The sequence below is a fragment of the Pseudophryne corroboree genome, chromosome 5 (assembly GCF_028390025.1).
Source record: "Pseudophryne corroboree isolate aPseCor3 chromosome 5, aPseCor3.hap2, whole genome shotgun sequence".
In the NCBI taxonomy this organism is placed as follows: domain Eukaryota; kingdom Metazoa; phylum Chordata; class Amphibia; order Anura; family Myobatrachidae; genus Pseudophryne; species Pseudophryne corroboree.
The window spans coordinates 433,004,865-433,013,316 of NC_086448.1; positions in this window are offsets into that span (position 1 = coordinate 433,004,865).

Genomic DNA, 8,452 nt, shown 5'->3' on the forward strand with positions numbered 1-8,452 from the left:
GGCAGCACCTCTGGACTTATACAGCACACAGGCTGCACCCATGGAGAATTACACAGCACAGCAGACAGACAACAGCATAACTGGACTTAAATGGCAGTGGGGCAACACCACTGGACTGATAGGGCAGAGGGGCAGCACCACATATAGGGAGCACCCCTGGAATGATGTGGCAGACAGAGAAAAGACGTGCAAGATGGAATTGTCCTTGGGCCCTCCCACCCACCCTTATGTTGTATAAACAGGACATGCATACTTTAAAAACCAATAAATTCAACAACAGGGTCTGCCACACGACTGTGGCTGAAATAATTGGTTTGTATGGGCCCCCACCAAAACAGGAGCAAATAATATTTCCTTTCACAAACTAGCTGGCAAGATGTTGACCTCATCCTCAGATCCCCCCTTCAGTGTTTACATCCTCATCCTCACAGAGAAATACTATTCAAACAACCCACATCATGTAGGTGTCAGTGGACTGCTTACGCTATTACCCGAAGTTTCTGAACTTGACAGGGGGCATGCAAATGGTGGTAGGAGCTTCCTCTTCACATGCAGTATTTGGAAGGTCAGGCCTAAAAATCGCAACCACAGACACACTTGGACTATCCTTGGGGATATGTGATATCTCTGAACGTACAGTTGTTTTTCCTTATTTTTTTTATTTTTCAAGAGGGAGGAGGGCTTCCATCTTCATGAGAAGCTGAATCACCAGTCACGAACATAGGCCAAGGCCTTAGTCTTTCCTTGCCACTTAGTGTCGATGTCATATTATCAATTTTACATTTCTTATCAGATAATTTCTTTATTTTTTGGGTTCTTAATTTTTGCTTCCCGGATTTTACATGCCCTCTATGGCATTGGGCATCAGCCTTAGCAGACGACGTTAATGGAATTGCATCATCAATGTCATGACTGGTGGCAGCAGCAGCTTCAGCACTAGTACTAGGAACTGGAAGTGGTTCCTGATCTTTCACCATTTTTTCATCCAAATTTTTGTTCTCCATTTCATAGGACAGCACCCCTTTATTATTACAGCACACAGAACAGTGCCCCTTTATTTTCACTGCACCCCTGAATTTTAACAGCATACAAGACAGGGCCAGTGTACAGTTATTTAAACAGCACCTCTACATTTTTACAGTATACAAGACAGGAGCAGTGTGCATTTATTTTCACAGCACTCCTTTATTTTTACAGCATACAGGACAGTGCCAGCACCCCTGTATTTTCACAACACCCCTGAATTTTTACAGTATACAAGACAGGGCCAGTGTACATTTATTTTCACATAACCCCTGAATTTTTACAGCATACAAGACAGAGACAGTGTACATTTATTTTCACAGAACCCCTGAATTTTTACAGCATACAAGACAGGGCCAGTGTACATTTATTTACACTGCACCCTGGAATTTTTACAGCAATTTAATTTTATAGCAAAATTCAGGGGTGCTGAATTTTTACAGCATACAAGACAGGGCCAGTGTACATTTATTTTCACTGCAACCCTGAATTTTTACACATACAAGACAGGGCCAGTGTACATTTATTTTCACTGCACCCCTGAATTTTTACAGCATACAAGACAGGGCCAGTGTACATTTATTTTCACAGCACCCCTGTATTTTCACAGCATACAGGAGGACAGTGCCCCTGTACAGCACAGCAGCCAGGACAGCAACACCCAGGTACAGCTGCAGCACCCCTAACAGCACATGAAACACAAGTGACAGCCAGGGCAGTACCCCTAACATCACAGGGACACCACAATGACAGGAAAACACCCCTAGAGAGCACACACTGACCTACCCAATGTCACCACCTACAGAGAGAGACAGAGGTTTTCTCCCTCACTCTCCAAGTCTGGAGTGAAAATGGCGGTGACGCATGGCTCTTTAAATAGAATCCAAAACCTGCGAGAATCCAACAGCGGGATGATGATGTTTTACCTAGTTCTGGGTTCTGAGTGTTGTGGGAAGTCCCGAGCCAGGCTCAGATCCTGGCACGGATCTTGAAGTTCGAGGTTGGAGAGGGGTCAGTATTCTGAGTACCAAACCCACTCATCTCTAGTATTAACTTCAAAAACTTAGACCATTTAGGCTAGATTATTTTAACTCCTCACAGTGATGCCAACTGTATCGAAGAACTGTATCTTATGCCACTGGGCAAAATAGTTTCCCCCTCTTTAGCTGAAATTAAGATTAAGCTCCAATTACTTTTTTTTAACAGAAAAGTGACTATCCCAGATGTTAATGCGAGAGTAGAAATATTTTATACAAAATGGAGTCTTTACATTGATTCCCTAGACATCCCTACATGACAAGACATATTCAAACTATTTGAATTAACAGACTGGTTTTTATATAAAGAAAAAGTCAGAAAGTTACCAGTTCTTTTAATAGTATACTATATGACTTAATATTGATACCTACATCTCTCTTGTTGCTAGAATTGGCTTGTTAAGTCTTTTCTTTATTGATACTATTACACATATACCCCTTTCACACCTCCTGAGGCGGGTCGAACCTGGGAGCCTGACATTGGAGCTCCCAGGGTGCGACCCACCTAAGGCACCCTGTTGCCACTGTAAGCAACCCAGCATATTGCCAGTTTGCTGACGTTAGCAGTGTTGTGGCGAGGGGCGGCACATAGATATATAATGATCTCCAATCGCCACCCATCCACACACAGTGAATGGGAAATGGGTCACATTGACCTGGCTCCCATTCACACCACACAGCGAGCTGCGTTGAATACATGTTCAACCCTGCTCTCTACCCGAGTTGGAATAGCGGGTCGTTGGACCCGGTATTTCAACCCTGGCACCTTTCAGACCGCACATGAACATGGTTATGCACGCTCATGTGCCAGTAACCCGTGTTTATAGCTGGGGGTCTGAAAGGGGTTAATACATTGACACATTATGGGGTATATGCAATTGCCAGTGAATCGCGGCAATTTTTCGCCCGTTTTTTAATTCGACACAATTCGACCGTCGAATTCCGGCAAGTGGGTGCCGGAATTCAACATATTCAATAAAAAATGGATTCGACAGTCCCGCTGTCGAAAAACGGGCGATTTGACGGATTTTGATTAGACTTGTAAAAATGTAAAAAAAACGGGAAAAACGGTAAAGACCACGAAAAAAAATTGCGTGGGGTTCCCCCTCCTAAGCATAACCAGCCTCGGGCTCTTCGAGCCGGTCCTGGTTCTAAAAATCTGGGGGAAAAACTGACAGGGGATCCCCCATATTTTTAAAACCAGCACCGGGCTCTGCGCCTGGTGCTGGTGCAAAAAATACGGGGGACAAAAGCGTAGGGGTCCCCCGTATTTTTTACACCAGCATCGGGCTCCACTAGCTGGACAGATAATGCCACAGCCGGGGGTCAGTTTTATACAGCGCCCTGCGGCCGTGGAATTAAATATCCAACTAGTCACCCCTGGCTGGGGTACCCTGGGGGAGTGGGGACCCCTTCAATCAAGGGGTACCCCCCCAGCCACCCAAGGGCCAGTGGTGAAGCCCGAGGCTGTCCCCCCCATCCAAGGGCTGCGGATGGGGGACTGAAAGCCTTGAGTAAAATTATATAATATTGTTTTTTTTAGAATAACTACAAGTCCCAGCAAGCCTCCCCCACAAGCTGGTACTTGGAGAACCACAAGTACCAGCATGCGGGTGGAAAAACGGGCCCGCTGGTACCTGTAGTTCAACTGGGGGAAAAAATACCCAAATAAAAACAGGAGACACACACCGTGAAAGTAAAAGTTTATTTCATACATGCCGACACATACATACTTACCTATGTTGACCCGCCGACTGCCACGCCCCCCTCGTCACTGAAGAATCCGGGGTACCTGTGAATAAAATTATACTCACCTGATCCAGTGTCCGGATCTTTTTAAATAATCCTCGTACTTGGCAAAACAACAAAACGGCAACCCGGACCAAACGGACTGAAAGGGGTCCCATGTTTACACATGGGACCCCTTTCCATGAATGCCGGGACCCCACGTGACTCCTGTCACAGAGGGTCCCTTCAGCCAATCAGCGAGCACAACGTCATGGCACTCTGCTGATTGGCTATGCGCGTCTGAGCTGTCAGACAGCGCATCGCAAAGCCTCTCCATTATATTCAATGGTGGGAACTTTGCGGTCAGCGGTGAGGTCACCCGCGGTCAGCGGCTGACCGCGGGTAACCCCACTGCTGACCGCAAAGTTCCTACCATTGAAACTAAAGGAGGGAGCTGTGCGATGCGCTGTCTGCCAGCAGACGTGCATACAGCCAATCAGGAGAGTGCCACAAAGTGGCGCTTCCTGATTGGCTGAAGAGACCTTTCTGTGACAGCAGTCACGGGGGGTCTCTGCATTCGGGGAAAGGGGTCCCATGTGTAAACATGGGACCCCTTTCAGTCCGCCTGGTCCGGGTGTTCATTTTTTTTTTTGCCAAGTACGTGGATTATAATAAAAGACCACAGGACACTGGATCAGGTGAGTATAATTTTATTTTCAGGTACACTGTGGATTCTACTTGGACAAGTGGACAGAGGTCGGTGTGTGAACATAGGTAAGTATGTGTGTGTCGACATGTGTGAAATAAAGTTTTACTCTCACGGTGTGCGTGTCCTGTTTTTATTTGGGTATTTTTTCCCAGTAGAACTACAGGTACCAGTGGGCCCATTTTTCTCCCGCATGCTGGTACTTGTGGTTCTCCAAGTACCAGCTTGCGGGGGAGGCTTGCTGGGACTTGTAGTACTACTGGAAAAAACAATATTCTTTCAATTTTCATAAGGCTAACAGCCCCCCCATCCGCAGCCCTTGGATGGGGGGGGCAGCCTCGGCCTTCACCCCTGGCCCTTGTGTGGCTGGAGGGGGGGACCCCTTGATTGAAGGGGTCCCCACTCCTCCAGGGTACCCCGGCCAGGGGTGACTAGATGCGTATTTAATGCCACAGCCGCAGGGCGCTGTATAAAAGTGTCCCCCGGCTGTGGCATTATCTACCCAGCTAGTGGAGCCAGATGCTGGTGTAAAAAATACGGGGGACCCCTACGCTTTTGTCCCCCGTATTTTTTGCACCAGCACCAGGCACAGAGCCCGGTGCTGGTTTTAAAAATACGGGGGATCCCATGTCAGTTTTTCCCCTGGATTTTTAGAACCAGGACCGGCTCGAAGAGCCCGAGGCTGGTTATGCTTAGGAGGGGGGACCCCACGCATTTTTTTTTTCTGATTTTTACCATTCCATTTTAAAAAAAAATAAAAAAATAATAATAATATTTTTAAAAATATATAAATAATACTTGTGCCTCCAAAATAGACAAACCAAGTACCTAATCCCTTCTAATATAAATAGATATGCTATTACCAATAAAAAAAAAACAACAACAAAAAACATGTTTTAAATTTTTTTTATTAGATTTCGCCAGCAAAGTGTGGCGGATTGAAAATGATGAATTTACTGTCTAAAAGCACTGTTGTCGAATTTACAATCTTCAATTGAATATACTTTTGTCGAATTGCCGCATGTGTACCATTGCAGAAATGTCGAATTTGACAAATGTCGAATTTCAAAAAGTTGAATTTTGAAAGTCCGTTTTTTTGACGAAAAGTACTGAATTGCATTGTCGAAAAAAAAATTTGGGCGAAAATATCCTGTTTTTCGCCATTTTCGGGAATTCGACCGCAATTGCATATACCCCTATGTCCCAATATGTGGTAACTCTATGACAAATACTGTTTTCAAACACTTTTGATTGTAATGAATGAGCCAGATTGTACACCATGACTGTGTTACTGCCACTTGCTTTGTCTTGTACAATGCTGCAAAATCCTTTAATAAAACAGATTTATAAATATTAAGAAAAAATAAAAAATCAATATTAAAGAATTAAAATGACCACTTGTGAATAAATGTATACTTGGTATATTTACAGAACACCAACATCATAAATCTAATAATGGTACCCACATTAGTCTATATATAATTATCTCCAGGAATGATAAAGCACTGTTTGTCTGCATGTGTGAGAAAGGCATTGAATGGGAGCAGTATTTGTAAAGCATGCTGTTCATTGTAGTGCTAATGGGAGATCCTGGGGGTGGCTCCCGGGTAAGTTAGCTCTCTGTCTGGATGCTTTTTAGTATGAGCCTTTATCATGAGACCTTACTGTAGACAAATCACATGGCCCTATGTGTTCCCTGTTATTATATAGTGTTAAGACTGCTGAAATCGGAGAAGCCTTGGCGCGGCTCAGCAGCTAAACTTTATAATTGTATTAAATTCCATTTTATTTACCATACCAGTGTGTTTCAACATACACTTTCACACCTGGGTATTATCCACATACATAGGTGACCGTAAGAGAGACCAGCGACATTGTAGAGAGAGCACACCCCCTTTTTCATTCAGCAGCTAAACATGTCTTTGCAAACGCATGTGACCAATTCTCTGAAATTCTAATACCAGATAAGTTCAGGTATGGTTACAGGTAATATTTTAGTGTGCTGTGGGGATACCAGGGGGGTAAAGCACCCCCCTCTCTGTCTGCTGTTTGTCTGTGACCCATTGGTGTTTCTATAATGGGTGCAGTGTGTGTGGTGCACACGGGCCCCTGAGTCCAGGGGGACCCACACCGCACACACTGCACCCATTTCTCCTGTATTTACCTTTCTGGAATCCATCACTGACCGCGTGCGCAGCAGCCATTTTTCGGAGCCCTGCGCATGCGCTGTAGACTCTGGCACTGTGCCAGAGTCTACAGCGCTCAGAGTGCTAGCAGCGGTGCGACAGCTATGGGAGAGGAGAGGGCCCATACACAGAGTCTGCACATGGGTCCCCTACTCTCTAGAGATACCCATGCTGTGGCCCCTCCCCCTTTATAGCACCTGATATATAATTATCTCCAGGAATGATAGAGCAACTGCCACTGTTTGCATGTGTGAGAAAGGCATTGAATGGGAGCAGTATTTGGAAGGCATGCTGTTCCTTGTAGTGCTAATGGGAGATCCTGGGGGTGGCTCCCGGGTAAGATAGCTCTCTCTCTCTCTGGATGCTTTTTTGTATGAGCCTTTATCAGGAGACCTTACTGTAGACAAATCATATGGCCCTATGTGGGCACTGCCATTATGTAGTGTTAGGACTGCTGATATCAGAGAAGCCTTGGCGTGGCTCAGCAGCTAAACATGTTCTTGCAAACGCATGTGACCAATTCTCTGAAATTCTATTACCAGATAGGTTCAGGTATGGTTACAAGTAATTTTTAGTGTGCTGGGGGATACCAGGGGTGGGAAAGCACCCCCACCCCACTCTGTCTGCTGTTTGTCTGTGACCCTTCCCCCTTTCTAGCACCTGATATATAATTATCTCCAGGAATAATAGCGCAACTGCCACTGTTTGTCTCACCCACATTAGTCTGCAAAATTTGAACAAATGTCAAAAACTATATAATATAGTGCATTCTCAACATTATGCACTAATAAGTTTGAAATTCAAGGTATGATTTAGCTCCAAACTGGTTATTAAATAAGAAAGCATTAAGTTTGTACTACTCAACACTCTGAAACTTAGTGGTAAATATACTCCAAAGATAGCCTAGAGTCCCACCACATTTAAGGGGTCATTCAGATGGGGTTGCTATTGCACTAACATGCACAAAGTGATGAGGTTCGGTACTTTGCATGTGTGCAGTGACGTCGCAAGTAACCCGGCAACATAATGTCAGTGATTGACAGTCTAATAATGTTTCCAGGGTTGTGATGGGCTCCGTTTAGAGACATGTCACTGCTGTTTAGCAAGCATGAAAAGGTCAGGGATCTCCGTCCTTGGACATAGACTTCCTGGTCTCTGTGATGGGCAGCTTGTGCAGCACCATTGATGCCGCAAACCACCTTATGGTGGGTGCTTTAGTCCGATGCTGCATTTTAGGATTGAACTCAGATCACTATTGCAGCAGGAGGCATCTGTTTGGTCATTTATCTCCACCAGTGCAGTAGGATTAGGGTGCGTATGATCCTTTAAGATGAATAAGGCTGACCATTTTATTGGTGCTGCTAGTGAGATATAGCAAATGAGATACAAGTCCTTTGTTAAAGTCATACAGTTCAGGTATAAGTTTATACATTTCATACTAAATACAAACTTTCAAACAACGTCATAATTCTTCAGTGCTGTCTTGGTTAAATAGTTAATAAGTTGTATAATAAATCTTCAAAGGAATTAGGGTCAACATTTTCAATAATGTAATTTAGTAAATAAAATATTAATAGTTTACTGTCCAAACTGGTTTGTTACATGTGCAAATTTATATTACTTCTATATCTAAGTTAATTCCCTATGCACAAATTAACTGCTTTATTAATTACTAACTTTATTGCTGGATTTGTTCTTTTCCACCCTTCACTTTTAAGCATGGTTTTGTTATCAGAACGACCGCAGGAGGCGCAATCTTACTCCATTAGAAG